Here is a 24445-nt window from a genome sequence, read left to right as displayed (position 1 = left end):
AAAGCTCACATTTCAGTTCATTCCTTTTATTTCCTTCTCTTGCATCTGTGCAATTACCTCTAATTCTGTGTGTGGCCAAAGCCCAAATTCAGCAGCAGCCATTGCTTAGCTCCACTGTTGTCATATCCGCAGTATGGTCCCATTCACTGCCTTCTCCTGGGCTTCTTTACACCTCCAGCCAAACCTGAAACGCAGTTGCAATAGGATCTCCTCTCTTTAATCTTTCTAAATTCACAGGGAAAATGTAAGTTGCTGAAATTAACTCCTTCATCCCTCACCAGATTTGGCATCACAAGGATAAGAGTGGAAGGAGAGGGAGAATTGATTCCATATCCCCAGAGGAGGAGAAGGAGCATAGAGCATCAGCTGCTCCTCAATCCTCTCTGGCTCCAATCTAGAATGATAGAACCCCTTTTCCTAAAAAATATAGTGAAACAATCTTCCACTGAGAAACATTCAACAGAAAAAAAAATGTTCTGAACATCCAGACAGCTACAGCCAGTGCTACATCATATTGGATGCATTGAGGATCTATCTAACGTACTGGGGCCTACAATTAGATTTTGTCACGAGGAGAGGAATTTTCCAACTTTTTGCATTGGTTATGTGCTGTTTATCCTTTGGAAATGTACTTCTGGTCTGGAAACTCTCCTGGCCAGGATTCTCAGCACAAAAATATGTCATTCCAAAATCCAGTGAGGACAGCTAGTACTCAGCAAAGAGGTGATAAGAGAGGTCTGAACAGTGTAAGAGATCAGGGGAGGAAACTGGTGATTAATAATGTAAAATCCCTCACCTCAAAGAAACTAAGGGCACAAACATGAAAATAAGGCAAGCAAGATGACTTCTCAGCCAGAAATGCAAGAAAGGAAGTCAGATCTATCAAGTTTGGTCCCACGTGAGTCTTAGGACAGACAGCCTTATGAATAACACTGAAGTATTCTTGTATTTATGTTGCACCCTTGTTTGAAAGCTATACTGCACATATGCCATGGGGTAGCAGGAGGACCAGGCCTTAGAGGTTATTAGAAGAAAGATGCATGTTAGAAGAAAGATGCAGAAGAGACTGATGGACTGGAAAAATAGTCCCCTATAGGAACAAATCTTAAGTGCCAGCAAATACGAGAGACCGCAGTAGATTGAATGACGTTGTGTGTGTTGGGAGAGCTTCAATTACTTAATTAAGGAAACGATGATACTGAGAGCGGTTTGAGGAGAAAAGCTCTCTCATTTGGATTCATTACACTTTATGTCTTTTTGGTGAAAGATGGAAATAAAAACGGAAGCAGACATGAAATTTAATAATGTTATTGCTAGAAACTAAAATGGAAAAAATACTGAGAATGAATTAAAGCCGAGGCATAAAATGCTAAAAAGGAGAGAGAAAAATGGTCATGCAGTACCTAAATAATTCATTTATTTCCAGCAGTGGAAGAGGATTAAAAAACAAGATACAGTGATTACAGCAGGCAACTGGGAGTTGGAACTCTTGAATTTTATTTCTTTTCCTTAACATATGTCATTCTGTAAGCCAGTCTTTCCATGCTTCAGTGTACTCAATACTTTGCTGCATGACAGTGATGTAGTTGGACTTAATTTGCTGATGCCCTGTAGGTGTAAATTGTTATGAATTGGCAGAAATCACTTGAGATTTAAGGATGAAGTTATCTTTCCATTAGGAGCTTGGCTACCAAAACAAACTCTCCACTGAGCCTCCCCAAAGAAAATCCAGCTCCCACTGAATTTTCACATTTCATTTCTCACTCCAGGTAGAATTTTCCCTTGTGAAGTGATACTTCTAATTGAATATTTCCCTTCAAGTCCCCAGTGTGAACACTGCTTCTGGGTTAGCAATGTGAATTGCCTCTCTCCTGTTCATAAAGTTGAATCAAAACTTCAGTTAAGTCTATTATTGTTTTACTTTCCCCGGCAGCCCTCAATATTCTCTCACATCCCAGGACTGTAGGCAGTCACTGATATGCCAATGAGATTTACCTTCTGCCCTCCCAAACAGCCCTGCTGCCAATTGCTGACCCTTAGACCATGGGTATTAGAGGCTGACATTGGTCAGCAGAAAGTCCTTGCAGATGCAGGGGGCACCTCACCTCAGAGTAGTCCAAGGCTCCCCAGTGTGAGCCTACATACTTGTATACCTCCAAAATATCACATTTGCCATCACTCTATGAAATGCTTTCCTACATACAGCTTTGGAAGACGATCCTTTTCCCTGTTGCACTTTCCATTTTCAAGTCAGATGCTCCTTCCTTGTAGAAAATGAATGCCATATAACCTGCAAAAGCACATTCAGCTGCACTTTGCAATCATTCATATCAGCCAGATATGCAAGTAAGGTACTTGAAAGAAAAGCTTGTTTATATCCATGCAGACTTTCATAGTTCTGACTGTGCTCCAGCACACCAGGGAAGCTGTATGAGAATTTGGTGTGTGTGCTGGCAGAAAACTGGTTACCAAAAGAGATTCCACATTCAGATAGATAGAAGCGGTCTGCGGCTCATCTGTCTTGCCAGGCACAGTTGCTGCATCTGGATTTGAATTGCTAAAATCAGCACAAATGTTATTGTTGAAAGCCACAGACCATGGTTATGTCAATGGTAGAGAAACCTCAGACAGTTTGGAGGTCTCCACTCTGCACCCAAAAGTTTTGATATCGCTCCAGCTTTACCCAAACAATTGAAATACCACTGGTCCAAAAAAGTTCAAGTAATAAGCTCTGGAGAACAAGTGGTTTCACAAGATTTTTGAAGTTTCTGGTTTCATTCTAGGGACAGAAGTGTTGCAAGAGCACCCTTTCGCTTGATATCTCCCTATCACATCCATTACCCACCTTTCTGAATATTATCTTGTCAGCCTGTGCTTTCTTGATGCCAATAAGTTTAGGTTCAATCTAATCCTACAGATGCAATCTTTCTCAAAAAAAACCCACAAACCCTTCCAATCTAAATGAATGCGTCTTAAAAATCAAGAAGTGAAGCACCATCGCTCTGTTCTCATGGGGAGATGAAAGAACTTGCCTTGTTCCACAACTGGGATTTGTGACAGAGCCAGGGGCTGAAGCACATCTGGCTCTGCCAGCCAGTATTTAACCAATACAACTCTCCTCTTCCTCCTTCTGCCAGCAGAAAGCAGCAGCACAAATGCTGAGAGTCAGTTACAAGGAAAAAAAAAATAATTGCCTGAGAAATTTGTAAACTTCAGAACAAATCCCATTTTAATTCCAAAGAAGGGTTTAAGGTCATTTCCATATCAGTAGGAATGGAGTTGACTAGCCCTGGCTCAGAATAGCAAACATCAGCAAAGTGCTGGCAATTAACCAATTTGCTAACAACTGCTCTGCTGTGAGGCTGGGGCAACCATGTGGGTTGAAAAAGAGGGTGGTTTGCTGTAAATTTTACCAAACATTTCAGCGTTCAGTCTGATAAATGGTTTCTGAAGGATTATTCTGAAGTGCCTGAGACTCCAAGGAGAAAAAACATTTCTCAGCCCAGATGCCGTGAGCCAAAGAATCCTACCTGCAACACCAGCTGTCAAATTGGAATGAGAAAGACTCTAATAGAGAAGTACAAAATCCTGCCTCACTGGGGTGGTCTTTGCAAGCACTGTATTTCGAATATTAAAACAGAACAGGAATGCTGCAATTTCTGGTTGGGGGAAAGAAGGAGATGAGTCTCAGACACTCATTTTTAAACACCGAATATGAGAATTACAAGGTCAGCATCTGCAGATCATTATCAAAACCAGTATTTAGGTCTTTAGCTCCCACATACAGAATGTGGGAACTGATGTGAGCCCAGCTGAGCACCCCTCGTACAACTGAGAAGCATCCAAAATGTCTGCATGAAAAAAAAATAAAAAAATAAAAATCAGATGAGTTTTGGTGAATTTGGATCACAAAGAAATGTTCTTTCTTATTTCAGTTCTAGATCTTGTCAGTCCTCACAGACACAGGTTCCAGTATTGGCATATGACATTTATTTGTATATCCTCCTCTCAGCACTGTCCTTTACTTTCAGCAAGTCTCAAACCAATGAAACCTCTCAATAGAAGAAATTGAAATCTGTGGCCTTAAATCACAATTGTCTCTTACCTTTCCATGTGAAATCCTTACTCAGGCATAAATGCTCTTATTTCCAGCTTAAATCAACCTACTGGAAAAAAAAAAAAAAAAAATATATATATATATATATATATATTTCATTAATATAAAACAAAATTAGAATATCAATATGGGCAACTCTATAGCTACAGAAGCAGAAGTTTAATTCCACAATTACAGATTAAAACAGAAACTTTATTCAGTAATAACATAAATCACACACCCACATCACTCTGGGAGGATCACTAGACAGAGAAAACTGCAGGTTCTCCATTCAATAAAAAAAAAGGAGAAAAAGAGGAAAAAAAAAAAAAAGGATTTTCAAAGTTCTCCATAGAGAAAAAAAAAAGCCTGTATGAAGATGTCCTGACTCCCTGATCTGGTTCTTTTTGTGGAGTCCCAGCTTAAATTCAACTGTTTGAATCAAGCTTGGCAGCTGACTGAGGATACTCTGGTTCATCATGTTTCTTTCCAGTTCACACACAGCCAAGAATACCCAGGAAAGGTCTCAGGACCATACATTTGATTTTTCCCTTCACATTAAAAACTCACAATCACTAATTTGGACTTAACACAACATAGATGCAGTTTGCTCTCTACTTCATTAATAGCTATGAAAAAAAATGTCTCCTTGCCTGATGGCTCTGTGTGCGTACATAAATATTAGGGTGTAATTATAAGGACTTATTCATGCTTCTTTGTATTCGCTATATACTTTAAGTTTGCTTTTATGGCCCATAAAAATGGAGCAATTCCAAAATTTTCCAAGCATGATGAGCGGTACCATAAATACGTGTAGGCCGCTGCCAATTACTACATGAATAACAATATCCTGAATGCCATATGCCTTCATTAAAAGGTGAGCTTGGGAATATTCTCAGTTTCTGCTTTCTCTGCATTTCTTGAGCAGACTCCAACCTCACGGTAGTCAGCAGCAGCAAGCAGTGGGGAGCTGCAGTTTTAATAACAAATTGCGACTAGTTGCTACTGGCTGCAAAGCAGCTCCCACTGAAGCACACAGCCCTCGAGGTTGCGGGAGAGTACACAAGTATTCAATTTATTAGATGGTCTTTCGAGTGAAATGCATCAAAGTCTACGCAGACCCTTTGCTGTGGGAGATATTACTCTCAGCTGAAACTAGGGATAGGGTTCTCTAATTTGCACAAACCTATCCATTTACAGCAGACAATATCGTCATTAAGGGCTGAGAGGAGGAGGAGAGGGAAGGAGGCAAAAAAAAAAAATCACCACTGCACTTTAAAGAGAACATTACAGCCAGCTGTTTACAGGGGGTGAATTTGCTGTGAACACGCAGCCCTGAATTCAATGACAGCAATGCTCTCAAAGGCTTGAAATGCAGTTTTATGGCCTTAACTGCTAATCACATAGACTTAGTAATTTTGTCAATGCAAATTATTGTCATTTCTTATTTATGCAAGAAGAGATTATCCAAAGCGCCAAGGACAGCCAAGCACCCAATTCCTTTCAGAAGTCAGCATGCAAACTGGCTCCCTGGATCTGTCTGTACCAGCAATCCCCACACACATTTTGGTACAACTAATGGGCTCGAGCTTTTTACTGAATTATCCTTATTTCTGGGGAATTTATTTTGATTTTCAGAATCTGAGTTCTAGACAAACGAATTCTCCGTTCAGTTCAACTAGGCATTCCAATGTATTTTGTTTGCATTAGCTACACTCTGCTGCATTAGTAATGTCCCATCATCTCATATTAGTAGCCTGCTTCGCTAATATAGGAGAAGTCTTTCACGCGGTACCAAGTCTTCTTGTGTTGGCTGCTGCTTTCCTTTATATTTCATTACATACAGAGGCACAGAGCTCTGTGGAGGAATTTCTTCAATACTTCATGTTAAATTTACCCAATGAAATAATCAGAAGACATCACTCTCACTTAAATTTAAACACAACTATAAATACTTCCTTTTCTTCCTCATAGCTTTGCAAACACAAAGAGATTGTTACAGTGACTTCATTTAACTGGGAGAAGTTCATTTGGCTGACATTTGGAAATGTAGGCATTTCAATTGCTACATCTTAAACAAAAAATCCAAGACATGAAAAATGAAGGAATATTTACAAGACACCAAAAGGCTTTTTACTCCTCTTTCTCCCAATGCCATTCCCAAACCTGTTCATTCCCAAACCACAGCAGTGAGAGGAAGACCCTTAAAAATAGTACCACCACTTTTGAGTATGTTTACAGAAAATCAAATCCAGCTTAAATCAACATGAAGACAGAGCTTCAAAATGTTTCTTCACGCTACTGCTAGTACAGGGTCTAAAGATACTTTTTTCATGTATACATCTCAGATTTTTCTGTAAGGACTAGAACATAACTGAGCTCATTTTGTTCTTTACCCTCAGATCTCAGTACCAGTAGGACAACTCTGCAGCCCAAAAGGAAAAGCATCACTGGAAGCTCCAACATTTGAGGACAGTTTGCAGGGAAGCAGATGAGACCAAGATAACTCACTGAAACACCACTGAGTACTTTGCTAGAGGAGCCAAGCAAGAAAACAACTATCTACCTAAACAGTATGCAGCTATATTAATGTCCATCCATAGCTACCCTAAGGTCCTATGTACACTTATATTAGAACATGGAAGAACGTGAAAGGAAAACATGTATTTATATGAGATAAGTGAGAAAGGGGAATATAATATTAAATGGGGAACTGTGTCCAAGCTGTTACTCAAACATCAGCTTCAGGACGCTTCCCTTCATCCTTGACACATCCATACCATATGCTCCCTCTGGCCCATGCTGACACTACCATACAAGTACAATATCAAGGTTAGTATCTTACAGCTTAGACATTTGTCAAGTCTTACAGAGCCAAGCCTAACTCCAGACAATGAGTTCCTATCACAGAATGTCTTTTTTTATATATATAATATTGACATTTTAGTAAAATGACGAGAGGGAGGAAGACCAGACACATTCTTGGGTCAGATGCAGCATGTGCTCTGTGAGAGCACATACAGAAAGATTTCTCCCTAACTGGAGTGCAAAGCCAACCCAGATGGGTGCTGATTTCATCATTACAAGCTATTGAAGTCACATAGCATTCAAAAAAGTAGTTGAGAGATGTTTCAGAATTTATTTGAACTAACCTTTGTATCTCTCCTGACTAGTTTCAGTGCCTCAGGTGATATGTACAGTTGCTAATGATCATTACTATTTACTGCATGATAGTGCCTGAAATATAGTTGTGAATCAGTGCTCAACAGGATAACACAGGACAGATAGATGGCTCCTCTCCAAGAGGTGTCCAAAGCCACGAGGAACGTGAGAGTTAAACACTTTACTCAGAGCTCTCTCCAAAATCTGGCCTTTAGAAAAAGGAAAACTATTCTAAATGTGACCAGGTATGCACAAATAACAGGGAGAAACAGATTTTATTATCTACTATGTGTATTCTGAAAAGATTCTTAGGATATTCAGCCAGGGGATGTCTTGGCCAGACTAGAATTATGTTAAGATATTTAGAAGGAGTGATCTATCGCCTCTCTAATGGAGCAGAACATTTAGGACATGAGTCTCTTCATATTAAACTCTGATCTGGCACAGAAGTGAGTGCTGGCCACGTCACACCAAGACCAAGAAAATTCTATTGGCATCCATCTTAGAAGAAAAAAGTTCAGTTTCAGTATATTGATTTTAAAGGAGCTATTATAATATGTTGCTTGTATTAATGCCAGACTAGACAAGCTTATTTGAAAATATGTCTTTTCTGAAAGTACAGTTTTATTCCTAAGATAGCTACCAGGGAATTAAATCCTAAACTGTTAGCTCTTTATTTACTTATTTATTACTATTTTTCCCTATTTCACTACCTGTTCTATAGAAGGATTTGGGAAAATTATATACCAGAGAAGAGAATCCGTTTTCTATAAATCATCCCTCAAATTTTTGGCTTTCCATTATCATACATGGCTTTGATTCTTCAATATCGACAGCTACTGCAGACTCCTTTCTTGTGTTCCCCCACTGGGAAACTCAATGATAATGGACTCCTATATGGATCTCAGTGTCCAGGTGAACATACCACAGAGAAGGGTTGGACAGAATGGATGCAATCTGCCCCTCACTGTTTTGTTTCTGCATCTGGCTCTTCACCTAGAAAACGCTGACTGCTGAGCATATATCATTTACTAGTAATTCAGAATTAATTGTATCATTCATTTTTGTTCACCACCTAATAGGAAAGGATGAACTTTCTGAAGCATTTTAACAAGTCAGAGTAAAATTCATCAAAAAAATGAGTGCTTACCTCAAAATGTAGTTAGAGGACTAGACAGCTCTCTTATTCCCAAGTTAATGAGAAGGAAAACAGTAGGATTATTAATATTGAAGCTGACAGCATCAAAACCAAAATCTCCATTCACATCCAGAGAGCCAGATTTTACTGCCCAAAATATTGTGTTTTGACCTAACCAAGCTATGCAGTGCCAGCTGTGCAACAGCTCCTCAGATACTGATGTATGATGGACACTAAGATGTGAAGAATTCTGACAAAGTGATACTGGAATGGTTAAAGATGTCAGCTTAATATCACTGACCTTGTGAAGGAGACAGCGAGGCAAAAATGGGGCTATGCGTGGTGCATGCATACTAGAAAGCTTCTGGTTTGCATGGTGGTTCTGTTTGCTGATGTCAAAGAGACTTCAGTGTGATATAGCATTAATATTGTCTCACATGTCAGGTAATGCAAATACAGAAAATTACGAGTCGTGTGAGCATGTACTGAAGATGAGCTCTGTGACATCCATTATGTAGAAGCAAAATCATCTTACCTCATGAAAGACGGCAGCTTGAAGGCTAAATTTAATGAGTCTGATTCTGATCTTGTACCAGGCTAAACCAAAAGTGACTCTATTTCAGGTAATGGAAATGCACTGCTGTTAAGCAAAAAGGGAGTGAGTTTATTAATGCACGCAGCTACGCTTCTGTACAACCTGACAGCCTACTAAGGGCTGCTATTCATTACTGTCTGATTTCTGACAGTCATCATAATTGTTATTAGAAAACCTCCAGCAACACAAAGTTGAATTAGAAATTAAAAATAAGCCACCGGTACCTTTAAATGTGCCACGAGCTCTGTTTCTGGCACTGGTATCTCTGAGCAGAGGCTTACAGTTCAGTGCAGACAGTTAGCAGGGCGCTGACAGCAACATGTTGGTACAAGACCGTACTTCTCTCCTTGGTTTTGTTTTAATTAAAGCTGCATTTATTTTTTAAAGCAGGTCATAAAGCTAACCTACTCTGACAACACAGAATTACATTATAAAATTGTTCCTTATAATAATTATAAATCTCTGCTAAAGCAAATTGAAATGAAATTAAAGTACCGCCATACGTTGCCTTTCTTCCTGATAGGAGACGAGGAATTCATCTGATCAGAATTATCACTGATTGCTCAGAGTTTGCAGTGAAGATGTACCCAGAAATGAAACCTCCAGCTTCCTGCTCCTCTGCTGTGTCAGAGCTTCGGCTTCAGAGGGTGCCCTGTAAGCCCCAATATCTCACTTGGCCCTACCTACACCACATGGCACAACTACAATGGGGTTCAGCAGCACTCTTACACCAGCTAAGGACAGCACTTTCCAGGTAAATGCAGACCTTCTACACTCTCAGAGGGAATGAGAAATAAAAAAATGGTGTCATCGCTTCATTTTAAGCAAGGCACTTAAAAAAATAAAGATCATATACGCATATACATTTCCAAAACGGCTGAGTGAAGCAGGAGGATTTCAGAAAGTCGGTTATCCGGGGTGACATTACTTATATGCTATGTATGGAAAATGTGGGGTGGAATTTCCCTGAAAACAGCCCTTCCCACAGGATTTCTGGCACTTTGGGTTCTACTCAGCTAGAAACCCTGAGAGGACAATCTCTCTCTTTGTGCTCAAGTCCTCCTTGGCTGGACTGGAAACCAGGGACCCGATCCTTAATTTATGTAAACAGGAAGAAATCTGTTGAAACAAATAGAGAGGAATTAAGAGAAATTCTCAGTCTAAAATGATAATAAAGAAAAAGATTACTAAATCCTTCAGGATGTCAAAAAAACACAGAGCAAATCCCTTCATAGGAGTGAGTGGGATGAGAAGGAGAAATTTCTTTTTCCTTTCCTGATGTCCTGCCCAAAACAACAGACATTTTTTGTTAGGAAGTTTGCAGTCAGGGTAACCCCCATGGCCAGCTGCAATGAGGTACTTGCTATTTTGGCTCAGCCTGCATGGCTCTGACACGGGAACCAGAATCAGCCTCTGACTTCAGAATTTACTGAGTCAAGAACTGCAGGATGAGAGAACACAGAGGGCCATGATAGGTGCACAGATGAGAATCACATGTTATATGGAATGTCAAAGGATGTCAGTGCTTGAAAAGTGTAGAGATTATTTCAGTATGGTCATTCAAACAGTGGACCGAGCAGTCAAAGGACATAGAATGTGTTAAACATGGAGGTTAACTTCAGCGTACTTCAAGTGAAATGGTCCTGTAGGTTATTTGGGAATGTAATCAGTGAGAAACTGAGCATTCCAGCTGCTCCAAACAAATGAACTGTAGAAGCTCAATGGTGGGGATGGCAGAGCAGAGTGAGAGGGATCTGGTGGGATCATGCAGAGATCCACTGTGAGATACCCAGTCAGAGCTTCCATTCCTTGCCAAGGTAAAGAGAAAGGGGATGTCCTACATAACAGCACAGCAGTGCATTAAAGGATGGCTTTCCAGGGTTGCTTCTGTGTCTCCCTCCACTCTCTGACACCTAAAGCATTTTCTAGTTGAAACACCTGGAGTTGGTGCTTGCAACTCAGAAAGTATTACCTGTTAGAGGGATGTAATTTACTTTTGCTGAATCTCTGGAGGGAAACTGCATCAAGCTGGTGTTATTTTAGTTTCCAGAAGGAAACCCCAGCAAACTAAACACAGAGCAAACTGTGCTGCTGGCAGAAGCTAGCAGAGACGTTATGGGAACTTTCACTAATTGCTGCATTGCTTGGCAGGCTGAACTGGTTACCAGTTTGTTTCTAGTTGCAATGGAATCCAAATTCCCAGTTTGGATCTCTCTGAATAAAGCCTAGCATGGTTTGGATGCTGCATCTCCTTTCATCTCTGCAGATGTTGAGATCAGCTGCAATCTTGCATCTAACTGCTCTGAACTCTTTGTGTGTGCAGGTGGGACTGACATACACCTTCATGCATGAAGGCATTTCCTAATCAGGACCTTCAGCTTAAATAACTACTTGCTTTCCCTAATGCTTTGGCACAATTAAACTATATCGCCCTCCAAAGCATCCAGCAAGGCTGACTATTCACCCAGGTTCCTCAGGCAGATTTTTCAGGAGGAAGTGGAGGCATGGATGGGGATGGGCGAGAAGGAAAACTGTTGTTCATATCTGATATGGGATGATGCTTTCAACTGATTTGCAAATGCTCTGAGATAACACGACTGAGACAGAGGGGGAAACTGAAAAAAGATGCAGATACATCAAAAAAATCACTTCAGGTTATGGAGTAACTGTTGCTACTTAGATTACACTTTTCCAAATGTCTGATTTCTCCACAAGTGGCATCGTGGGTAAACAGGGAGATGGTAAGTAAAAATCAGCCCTAAAGAGCTACAGGTATGTGAATGGTGAGGAGCTGTGGCTGATCTCTAGGAGCCCTATCAGCTGTGAGGGAACACAGCAGCTTAAGCTTCTCATTCTAGAGTGATTCCACTCTGTGGCAATGTTCCTGTGGCATAGCCCATGAGCATCTAAATGGCCAGAACAAGAAGCAGAAGTCTTTCAAACTATTCCTAACACTGAACAAGTCATTTCAATTCCCTCTTCTGCTGCTCTTTGCCTGTCATGCCATTCTTACAGCCAAAATCATCTTTCTTTCAAGATCTCTAAACCTTTTGGGGCAACAACAGTGCCTACGTGCTTGTCCATACAAGTGCTAGCACAGCAGGTCCCAGTCTTGGTTACAGCCTGCCAGTGCTATTACAGAATACCTGGTAATAATGGGAAAAAAGGATGAAGTCATTCTGAGTTCTCATCCCATTTACTTACCACCCATGAAAGTTTCTATATTAAAAGCATTCACATCTCTGAGAGGAGAACAGGTTTGCCAGATCCCTCTGGACCCAAACTTGGAGAATGCTATTTTCTTCCTCACCTCTGTTTGCCTTGATAAAGCAGGTTCCAGCTAAATCTACAGGAGTGTCTTTCAGGAGGCAAGGGTTAAAAAGAGCTATTGTTCAGAGATCGACCTCTTTCCATGTCCTTATCATTGACACTAGCAAGTATGAGCTCTGTGTCCCACATAGCTGCTGGTGATTTAGATATGTCCTCTCTTTTTCCTTGCAGAAGCTTGAAACACTGTTGATAAGTTACAGGAATCTGGATAACAGATACAGAAGCATGGGTTCCATTCAACACTCCCATACTAAACTGAAGGAGTCAATAAGCAGAGGAAGTTTGGAATGGAAGCCAACAGCTGGGAATGGATGCCAAGATGAAGTCCTCAAAGAGTACCTTGAAGGGCAGCTCCCGTGAGATCCAGGGACTGGGTGTAAACTGCTCTGACTTCCCAGGACCGAGTGTTGTACAGACGTAGAGGTCTGGCCAGAGAATATAGCCATGTTACACTGGTAGCTTAAGCATTAATTTTTGGCAGGAGTGCAAGTACAAGCAGCCTTCACTTCAGGCCTACATGGTTCCTTGACCAGTGTTGGTATGATCCTTCACAATACTCAAAGCCATCCTCTAGGAACTGCTGCCCGCATAGCCCAGCCAGCTTGTGGTCCCAATACCTCACATTATCTAGAATATGAACAGCAGCATCAATCACTCATCTATCTTTTCTTTCTCTCCTTTCCACCCAGCCTAAATAAGCACACCCTGGACTTCTCCCTCATACTCTCCACTAAACTTCAGGCCAAAACAACAGAAAAAAAAGCCCCCCCCAAAGGATGCACTTGCCTCAACACCCAGCCCCATCCACACTCATTCAGAATATTTCACCCATATCAATTAAATGTTCTGCAATCAAGCTGCATGCACATCACACCGATAAATAAACTGAGGGCCTGAGCAGTGATGCTGCAAGATCATAGAGCGAGCTAGCGGTGGAAACAAGAACACAACTCGGGAGTCAGCTGCTAACCACATAAGCTATTCCTGCTGCTGGCCTGGAAAGTAGAAATAATGGTTTGGAGTCCTTCAGTTTTCATTATTAGCTTTTTGGATGAGTTTCGCCTAAGGGGAATGAGTTATTCTCCTCTGTTGCATCAGTATGTTTCACTTCAGCTGAATTATGTGTCACTTTATGGTAGGGCTGTCTTCGTTGTGTTTTTTTTTCTCCTCAGCTGCGCTTAGGGAGATCTTTGTGAACATCTTGTCTGACAAATTCTGCACCACCCACATAACCGCTTTCAGGCAAACTTAGCAGAGTCAGAGACTGAGCTGAGCCCGCTTATCTCTGGCGGATCTTGTTGCTAATTGCAAACTCCAAGGCCCAGTGGCCGGAGCAGAGCGTGGCACTCAGATTTAAGTACATGGTGCCGTGCTTTGTTGTTTTGTCCTTGTGGCTTTGGGCAAGTCACAGAATTTGATTGATAGCGTGTTCATTTATGGGCTCATTTGTTTCGAATGAAAGTTTCAGCCAATGAAAAAGCTACTTGGAGCCATACTTCTATGGTTTTTTGGTAGGGAGAAGAGATTATATGAAAAATAGCATCTTATCCCACATGGAAACATAATTTTTTTTTTTCCTCCTTTTTCTGTTTTAGTTTCCTGAAATCAAACATGGAAAAATAAATCATCCTTAAATTAAAACTCAAAGAAAATCCAGAAAAGAAATTTCTGCTTCAGCAACCACTTCTTTCTTTTGGATAAATCTTTGCTGGAAGTTTTCAAGCAATAGGAAAGGGGCAGAGAAAGGCCTGGTTTATAGCCTGCCTTGTCTTGATCCAGCCGCTTCGGTCTTGAATGCCAACAAATACTGGTGACTTTCAAAAATCCGTAGGTTGTTTTGGATGATATTTAGTTAAGCAATACGTCTCATGAACAAAATAGTCTTGATTACATTATCTAGCAGAATAAAAACAGATGGCAATGAAGTAAGTATTTATCTTCCTGGTGAATTTTAATACACATGGAAGCGAGGGCACAAAAAGACTGTTCTAAACTTGGCATAATAGGGTCACTGGGGGCTACGAAAGCTTTTTCCAACCAACTCTACTCATGCACCTAATCTTGACCTGAAGGCAATGTTAATGCTATAACCTTTTTCTGCTTGAGCTGAAACATATTATTTCCACTTCCTCTTCCCAGCCTTCTCCTCAGTAGGAATTGCTCTGCACCAGCACAGCTGTACACCATCTAGTGACCCAGCACAGCAGCACAGCTCAGTACACATCTGTGTCAGCGCAACAAGATCGGGCAGATGAGAGCAATCCAGGGCAGAACAGAAAATTAAGAGAATGGCTTACTGGAGTCAATAATCTAAGCACTGCCAAATGCTGAGAGGTTCACTGGTGCTTACAGCAGTTGGGAGAATATCAATGTACTTCTGATGAAAAGCTTGCCCATCCCCATGCTGGGTGTTCAATGCTTTCTGTGGTTATGGCACAGCAGCTTCTGAGCTGGTAGCAGGCTCCTGTCATACCCCTTTACCTCCCGTTCAAAGATCAATGCCTGCTGCTCACGTTTGTGCCCCTTGTGGTTAAACAGAACAGCAGATCACTCCCCAAAGCAATTGCCTGCAGTGCAGGATAAGTGCAGTCAATGCAGAGAAGCTGCTCTTGGGGGCAAAGAAGACAATCCAGCAGGACAAAACTGAGCTCTGAACCTTTCATAACGCAGTGCATTTATCAGCCTGGGTGGATGCTGAATTTCATTATCCCTTCAAATTGCTGCATATTTGTTCAAAGGAGTTTTCTCTTGTCGGTAGGGCCACCCGACAAGAACCAGCACGTTCCTGTCTGACAATGACGTTAACTGCCTTTGGAACAGCAGAAACAGCCGCACCAGCCAAGCAGTGCAGTCTGCCAGCCTTCAAGATACATGCACTGGAGTATTCCTTCAGACACCTGCCAACCATGATCCATCCCCTCCTGCCTCCCCTCCAGGTGAAACTCTGATTCAGCATCTTAAACAAAACCACAAAACCTGCTTGGCGGTCTGGGAGCTCACTCATCTCCCTCTTCCCTCTACCACAAGACTCTACATGCAGCCGTGCTGCTGCCCAGGGGCTGGAGCATAGGAGCAGGGTGCATTTGCTAACAGCTTGACACTGAGAAATTGATGGGGAGGGAAAGCAATGCAGCTGATGCTCCCCCAGCCTGGCAAAGATGTTCAGACTTGCGCTTGCAAAAGCATCCTGGGCTTTGTCACCCAGACAGACCTGTACTGGGGAGAAGTTTGATGTTTTGCAAAAGTCTAGAGCTTTGCTCCCAACCATTTATATGTATTTTCTTCACACACACACCCCCCCTCCCATATAATATACTTGTGCTTTCCTCTTGCTAAGTGGCTTAAAGTGACAGTGCAGTAACAATACAGTAGAAGGATAATTCCAAAGGCAGCTATTGCTTCAAGCAGAAACACCAGAGCCTTCCCAGCCCCAGACCTGCCCTGGCCCCCAGAACAGGATCTCATCAGATGGGAGGAAGGCTGAGAAACAACTATCTGCTTGACCAGAGTTGGCTGGGGTTCCTCCTCAGTCTGATACAACCTTTGCTGACATTGCCTGACTCACCCCAGTCATCACTGCAACCCCTTCTTTTCTGAGGGTTTTTTGTGTGTTTTTTTTAAGCGTTTGATGAGTTTCTCATAGTTCTGTCAGGTTTATTTGCACTCTGAAGCCTGTTAGACTTCTTTGTGTGCTTTCACCAATCTCCTGCAGCACAGAGCCCAAGCTGAGAACTGGCATAACCTCTGCCCATGTAATTCAGCGAGCCTCTTTCTCCTCTTCTTCACTGATAAGTTCTTTTATTTCCTATTGTAACTCAATTTTTTTTTGTCATGTTCTCTGTAGACACAATCAAATAGATCCACAGGAACTATCAGAAGCGGCCTTTTCAATGTAAAGTGTTTAACATTTTTCTGTTCCCTTAACAAAAGTACAGGTGTATGAACTTCTGACTAAGTGAGAAGGGCAAACGTATTAGCTACAGATATCAAAAGAAAGGCAGAAAGAATTGCCATCCTACCTAATAAACCAAGAAATTCTGGGAAATGTCATACAGAAAGTGGACAAAATGAATACCTTTCTCCTCACTGCTGTCTATCTAAAGGAGCCCAAACACGCCAGGAAAAAAAAGCATTAGCCCACAGAACTGTTTAGGCTGGTTTAGGTTAATTTCTCTCCCAACCTGAGTGGCTGCAGTGGTTGAAAACCAACATCCCAGCACCCCTGAATTTGAACTTGGATCTGAACTTCGCCATTGTAGCCTCTCCCCCTCATCATTATGTCAAATCTAAAGATATGAATTTTACACTAGATTAATCATTAAACAAACACATTCCAGTTAACATACAGCCTTCCCCGAATGGAAACCCTGGCTATGGCCTATAGTGCTTCTGCTTTAAACTCTCTTTGTGCACAGTCTCCATCTCCACATGGAATCTCTCCTGTACCATTTTGCCTGGGATCTACTGTCTGCATAGCAGTCTTCTCATTCATGTTCTGTGGGGTGTTTTCTTTGTGATAATAGAGACCTGAAACATTCCCTATAAACAAAACATAAAGTAACTTCAGAAACCTCTGGTGCTCTTGAACCTAAAGCTGAACCCAGAATCCTTGTTCTGGGCAAGGACATGAGTTTAAAAACAAACAAGTAACAGACTCCAGAGCTCAGCTGGATCTTTCCCTTGTGAGACCATCCATCGTGTCCAAGCTACAAGCAGTTTGGAGCATTGCTGAGCTGTTTTCTTCTCCCAGATGGTGAGGCACGTTCTTCTCATTCACTGAATTTGTTTTTATTTAACAGTTGTCACCAAGTAAATATGACATGAAGCAGGAGGGAGGACAGGACCACATTTTTGCCTGATTTGTCTCTCCATTGCTGTGGCTATAGTGGATAGCTACCATGAACAGCCCATTCTTCTGCCCATGCTGCTGCTTCTCTGATCTGTGCTGCTCATCCTGGCATCTGCCTACTTGAAAACAAACTATTGATAAGGAAATATCTCTTGCGTGGAGTAGCTTAGGATAGGTTATATAAAAACACATTTCAGTGCCTTTGGATTCATCATTCTCTTTCACATCCTTCCTCCAGTCTCTCCTCTCCTGTTTTACCTTGTTTCTACATGCCTAAGCCTTGCTTTAAGTAACAGTTCTCTGATTCTTTGCTTCTTCTCATACCCAGCTAATTATTTTCAATTTATTGACTTTCCACATGGAGATAAATGGGTTATTCAGCTCACAAAGCCTGCATACACACAGTCGTGAGCTAACCATAGGTATGGGAAGGGGGGGGGTTATATGTATTTGTGTGGTTGATCACCTTCCTGATGATCTTGTGTAACAAGCTAAAAGAGTTTCTTCTCTTGCTCACTGCAGAAATCCATCCAGCTTCAGACTTATGCCAATGAGTAATTGCATTTCACAGGGAGTAAGAAGTAACAAATAAAAGCCTGATAAGTTTGCAATAAGGAAATTGCTAACATATGTCTTTCTTATGTCTTTAATTACAGCAGCTAGTGGGGTTTGGATGCAAAAGGGCCAAGCATAATGGCAAAGCACCATCACTCAGCTGCAGGTGATGCGGGGTCAGCACCAGCCCTTGGGTCTTACTCCTGTACCACAGCCTGCACTAACACATAGGGTGGATGCAAACAAACCACCTTTCCTGTGGTACCTTCTGCCAAAAATCACTTCCTAAGTCCAGTGCACAACATAGCAGCAATGTCACAGCCAGGACAGGAATGAGAAGTGTCAGATTCACTACTGATGGAAAGCTGTCACGTAAACACAACCTCTGGGTAGGAAAGATTAACTCTGATCTCACTAGCTTATCTGACAACTGAGATCCCATGGAACTATGATAACATAAGGGTATAGATTTCAGGCTAATATGCCTGTAACTGGTCATCTGAGGAGCGAGTCACATTAAAACTTTTTCATGCTTTACAACCTCCTCTATTAGCAGTTTCCACACCCCTCTTTTATCAATAAAGTGTGAATATAACCAAGCTCAGACAGAAATACAGATATTGCCAAGGGACTTAGGGAGAATAAGGGAGAAATGAGAATAAATGGCTAAGATGTGAAATTAGAAGAAAAAAAATAAACAGAAACTTTGGCAAAGTAGTTACTGTTTAGCAAGTCTGCACTGAGTAATTCTTGCCTTCCTTCATAATGGTAGCCTAAATTCTCTGCCTCATTGAGATCCATTGGTGCGCTTTAATTGCTGGAATGTGACCCGCAGATTTATAGTTTATAGCTAAATGCTGCAGGTTTCACTAATTTCAAGTTATTTTCAGAACACCAAAAGTGAACCTACATGCTGATATATGGATTAATATATTCAACTTCGGTAGAAATCCAGACCCTGCAGTGAATCTCTCCTTGAAGTTCTACCATTGACTCTAGTCGTTAACCCTAACCACACTGAAGTGGAAAAAAAAAAAAAAAAAAAAAAAGAACTTCTAGGCCTTGCCTCCTTGCTAAAGCTGGATGGATTCAGTTGGGTTCCTGGCATAAAACTCCCCCAGATCTACAATAGCTTCATCAATGGTCAATGCTTGAAGAAGCCTACGCTGTCGCAAATGGAGTGAGTTAAAACAAATGCACCTCAATTAGCATTTCTGGTAAGATTTGACTCAGATTTAGAAGTAACACTGAAGGCGCAGTTTTACCATCAACATTTAAGAATGAGGACATCAGACACATGGAATTTAGGACAAAACAGGCAGTTGGGTTGCATAATGCTATAACGTGATGCAAAGTACAACAATAACAGTGGAATCCCAGGCTACAGCAAACAAGAACAAGCCCAAATGCAGCAGCTATAGACACAGAAACAAAGGAAGAAAAACTGCTTACCTTTAGAAGGCCTTCAGTAGGCAGGGATCTCCAGCAAGATACCCTCACCTCCACTGCCAACCCTTAAATGAGGTCTGGGAAGGGGTGAATCCTGGCTCCAGCCCTTCCAGTCACTCAGGTACATTGCATACAGCTGAGCTCTCCTGGGTTGGCCTTGCCTTCCCACCAGGTGCTCAATCACTGCTTCAGGCTATGACTCAGCATTTCTGCTATGGGGTGACATGGGGAGACGTTGCTGAAGAGCAAAACAGAATTAGGCCTAGGCAGGAGAATTTCTTTTAAAACTAATTTGAGAAGTAGGTGGTGTGAAGGCCAAAACATGTCCAGATATTACTCATTTTCCCCCAGTGTTAACCCCCAACACAAATTAACGTCAGTCATGTTCCTCTTCCCTCTCTCAGACACACGTTATTCGTCAAGCCATGTTGCCTTAACACTTCCTAACAGCCCAGAATAAATGGAGCCTGACCAAGGAAAAAGAGAGCAACATGGCAACTTCTGGAAGGAGCAAGTTTGTACTTTGCTGACCGCAGCCTCTTGTTAGGCCATCACAGCACATGTGCGTCCTTCTCCTGTTCTGGCTTTTGTTGAAAATGGCTCAAGGTACAAAAAACTGAAACTTCCTGTTGGGCGAGGAGCAGATCAGTGTGGGTAAGGTAGCGTGGGCAGGAAGGCATGCGAGCATCTGGTTTGAATAGCTGCGTGCATGCAATATCAGCCAACTTTCTGTAGGTTTCACGGTTGTTGGCTTTTTTTATCCCGGAGCTTTGGAGGACCCACCCTCCTTCTGCCTCCCAGGAAGGCCAAAGGACAGCTTGCTGGAAGGGGGTCTGCCTCCTCTCCTAGAGGAGCTGCAGAGGTTTGAAATGACTCTGCAAGGCCACGGTGTGCTCTGAAAGGTTGAGTGTGTCCTGTGAGATTTGGGAGACAGCAGGGCCTGGTGCCATGATGTGCTTCCGATGGGAAAGCAACATGTGAGGAGCCAGGCGACCGCGCGGCCTGCAGGATACACATTCCTAAACGTCACTTAGCCATACAACCTGCGAGGGCGGAAAAGTGGGCAGATGGAGAAATAATATTTTCATTGAAAATTCCCTACCTCTAAGATATTTCCTGTCAGGTTCCCTTCCAAGGAGGACCAAGGAGAGGGAGGAGGGGGCTGAGGTAGGATGTGTGGCAGTGGGTACGAGTTTGTGATTCCTCAGATCTCACCATTTTGAGAGCATTTAACTCAATCCCCTTTCCTTTTCCCCCTCCCTAGAAAAGGATCATGCTAAGCATTATTGGAGCCGGAGGCAGTTTGGGAAGTGAAATAAACACCTGACTGTTAAATGCTAAAGGTTTACTCAACCAAAAATAAAAATAGTTCTGGTTTCCTCCACCAAGCTCTAGAATTACATTCATCAGCGCACATGAGCTGGAGGTTTGTGCAGGGGGAGCCTTGGAAGGTTGAAACTCCTCAGAGGGAAAGTTCGGAGGCAATGAGACAGGCCTCCCTCAGCCTTGTGAGACATCTTCTACACCGAGAAAATGCTGCAGCTGTTTTCCTAGTGCAAGCTAAAAATAAATTCCCTCCTCCTTTCCTTGCTGCTCGTATCAGTTTCGTGGGTGCCATCACAAAACCAAGATGTACAGAGCAATGTACCAGACACTCAAGGTCCCCTCTGTGCTGTCTGAGGGGCATAAGATTGCTGTGCCAGCAGGAAACGTCAGAGAGTTTTATGCCAAAGTCATGGCAGCCTTGGGGATTCAGGAGCCTTAAGCGGTAAATGATAATTGAGTCTCAGAGCTGGGCAACATTAAGGAGTGGCCCCAGTATGATCAGAAATCGTGATGAGAACACCGTTATACCGTGAATCCTTGCTGGAACCCTTTTTTTTCCTGCAGCTCTGCCATCAAGCTGAAGACATCATATTGCTAGAGCTGATTTGTACTTCTGTGCACCTCTGCAAAACCATCCTGCTTACCTCCAAAATGCAAAGTGGAAAACTGTATTAAGAAAGGTGTTTGACACACTTGCAGTATTTTGTCAGGTCATCCACAGTTGGACTAGGAAATACCATATAACATGTATGAGATAAGAGAAGATTCCTTCTCTGTATGGTGACTGCTTATTGATTCCCAAAGCACGCTGACTTGTAAAGTAGCCCAGAAAGGATATATGTGAACAAAACCAGACTTCAATAGCAATTGCAGCATCCTGTGTAGATATTTTTCTTCAGGTAGCAAAACAGATTAACCAGTCTGGAGGAAAGGAGACTCATTTTGCACATTTTCAGGTCAGGGAGGGAAACAAGGTGACTAATGGGATTTCAAACTTGCATCCCTATTCAAGACAAGTAACACACGAATGGCTTCATAAAAATGTTCACATCATTCCCTTCCTCAACTGAAATGAAGCAAACCCATGGGATCCAGAATTACTCAGGACTCCCAGATAGATAAGCTGGAATCTGTATGGTAAGGACAAAACTCCCCACCATGCGTCTGCTCCCAGGAAATGGGAAGCCTGAAGGGAGAGAAACAGCCAGTCTGAGCCAAGGTAACAACAAAGCTGGATTAGCATGGAGCTGCTCTTGCTGAAAAGAAATTTGCTGTAGTTAACCAGAAAGTTTTAGGGTAAGAAATTACAGAACAATTTGGTCAAAGAGAAATAAAAGCCACCTGTTTAAAGTTACCCTTTAACCTATTCACTCTGCCTTCCCTCTTGCTTTCTCTGTCTTTCAAATTCTCCCTGTATCTCTGTTTTCCATAGAAGCAAATCTTCCCCAGGGAAAGTCAATTCTGAAGGCAATTTTCCAAAAACCATTTGGCAGAATTGGCCAGTACTTCAACTGCAAACATGAAAAGGCATTTATTCCACTAACTCAAATGTAGTTTGGAAGAGACATTACTGAACTTGTTTTAGGAATATACTTTGACTGCATCAGTTTTATTGCTTCTTGTATAAATGTCAAACTCAATTTGCCTCAAAGCAGAAACAAACTCAAAGTACACGGTAATGTATATATTACATACAAAAACAGAGGGGAAAAAAAGTGTTATCTCCATAGTAAAGTCAAGCCCATTGCATGTTAATTGTGCTCATCGTACGCACTGAATATTTCAGTAGTGGGAAGAAAAAGGGTATGTGAGCCTGCTATTGTGGACTGTATTGTTAAGGTGGATAAAGGATACAAAATCCTGAAAATCTAATATTTCTTAAACTGTGATTGCCTAATTTTATCATCTTTTCTTGTTTTTTCTTTTCTCTTTTCATTCCTTAGAAGAGTTGTTCCTCTGTTGTGTAAAGAACACGGTAACCCCATCCTGCTTGTTTCTCTGTTATGTAAAGAACTTGGTAACCCCATCCTTTGTGCACCATCAGCAGGCTTTAACCTCGCACTGTTAGCACATCAGCCCACTATTTTGAGACCCAGGGCACTAGAAGCAAAGCATATATTTTTTTTTGTCTTTTCTTGGAAAGAGGAGGGGTAGAGAAAATCAAGTCTTATAAATTCCTGTTTCAATCAGTACTTATTGCCAAATTTTCTAGCAAGAAGCGAATTGGCTATTTCAAAATGCTTTATCTTAGCAAAACCAGAGTTGGAATTTCTTGGGGGCTAAAGGAAGAAAGCACATCTTTAATCCAAAGGTTATCTCCCTCCTGAATTTCAGATTTGCTGCAGACTATGCGGGAGATAGAGCTTCCAGGGGAAAAAAATAATAAAATAAAATAAAATAAAATAAAATAAAATAAAATAAAAGCGCAATTTCTAATAATAAATAAAAAGCATTAAGCAACCTAAATAATCCTATTTCTGCTATTTTACTGTACAATATAATTTGCAGAAATTTTAAGTATTCAGACAGCATAGATATTAAGTATTGCCATTCCTAAGTTATTACTGTGAACACATTAGATTTTGCCATGATTTCATTTGCATTTTAAGGTCTGATCCTGCAAAACCTTAACTTCCCTCATGTGAGCAACTGCAATGGCATCAGCAGTGCTTCTTATCTACATAAAGTTAATGTCTTGCACAATTATTTGCAGGATCAGGACATACATAAGACTGAAAATGCAATTACTTGGTGAGTTAAAAGAAGAAAATGCTCTTTGGAATAGTAGGTGAGATTCTCCACTGGAGTAAATGATATAGGACCCATTGAATTCAATGGAGCTATCCTGATTCACGCCCGCTGATATGGCCCATTAATTTTAGTGTATGAAAATGAATCTCTGCTCTAAAAATACCAATTAGTAATAAGCTTCGAGAAAGAGGAAAAAATCAATTTAAATTCATTTGGTGTAATGCACATTTTCTGTTGCTATTTTAGTTAAATTATTATTATGCATAATAATGTTAGGCCAGTAGGTGCTGTCACTTTAGGGACGTGCAGCTGTGATGGGTAGCATAAAAGTTAGTGATAGGGAAATTTCAGAGAAGTCCATCCATATCATACAATTATTGCCATTATGGTTTGGATTAGGGCAATATATTCCTTTCCTCCTCCTTCCCAAGATCTCACCCCCATAGTGCTGAGCACATAGAGATTACTCCAGCTCAGAACAATTTACAGTCTAAGTAGCAAAAAGAGAAGCAAAAAGGAAGAGGGGAAACTGAGGCGAAGACTGCTGCCAGAAAAAAGTGAGCTACATCCAATCTCACGCCTCTTGACTCACAGCCAAGTGCATTATTCAGCACATCAGGTGGATCCTCAGGAGGTGTGTGTGCAAAAGGGAGCCAGTTTTGGCATTTAAACTGCCCAGAGACAAGCAGGCAAGAGAGATCCTGTGTGAACACTCAGCTCTGCAGGCACTGTAGTATCAAGTAGTGCATGGGGCATATCTGCAATGCTCATTTTGCTTCTATTCAGTGCTCATCCCACGTGCATTTGTGCAAGGAAGATCATGCTCCTGTGATGGAAAATCTCTGTGTGTTGCCATTCAGCACTGGTATTTCATGAGTGATAACAGCCTTCTGGGATAAGTGGCACTTGAAAAAGATTCAAAGCTGGTTTCCTCATATTCCAAGCAATCCTGAGATAGCAATGATTCGTAGTCATAGTCAGATTACTCACTCTTACTCATTCTGCAAGAGAAAAAAAAAATAGGAAAAAAAGTAACTTGGGTTCAGACAGTCTACAATCAAAGGGTGGAACTCACGTCCACAGGACATTGCAGGGGCCAAAAGTACAAGCTGGTTCAGAAAGCAGCTTCAATTCCAGAAGAAGGCAGCAAGGACTATTAAATCCCGTCACTAGCTGTAGATGAAGCAGAGAGGG

General features: G+C 41.6%; 1 long non-coding RNA gene across 2 annotated transcripts in view; it reads right to left on the bottom strand.

The window, feature by feature from the left end:
• The window catches only part of LOC107322900, a 73711-nt gene that overhangs the window by 12400 nt on the left and 36866 nt on the right, over positions 1-24445 (bottom strand). Inside the window, exons 7-8 of one of the 2 annotated variants that reach the window (XR_004309403.1) lie at positions 4106-4166; positions 58-184 (exon numbers count right to left, since the gene is read on the bottom strand). This is a non-coding gene — a long non-coding RNA (uncharacterized LOC107322900). Of the gene's footprint in view, positions 1-57; positions 185-2040; positions 2291-4105; positions 4167-24445 lie in introns of those variants that run through there. The other variant, XR_004309405.1, reaches the window with a different exon arrangement.

The sequence above is a fragment of the Coturnix japonica genome, chromosome 20 (genome assembly GCF_001577835.2).
Source record: "Coturnix japonica isolate 7356 chromosome 20, Coturnix japonica 2.1, whole genome shotgun sequence".
NCBI classification, from domain to species: domain Eukaryota; kingdom Metazoa; phylum Chordata; class Aves; order Galliformes; family Phasianidae; genus Coturnix; species Coturnix japonica.
The sequence above is the reverse complement of the archived record's forward strand: the minus strand, read 5'-3'. Positions and strand labels throughout refer to the sequence as shown.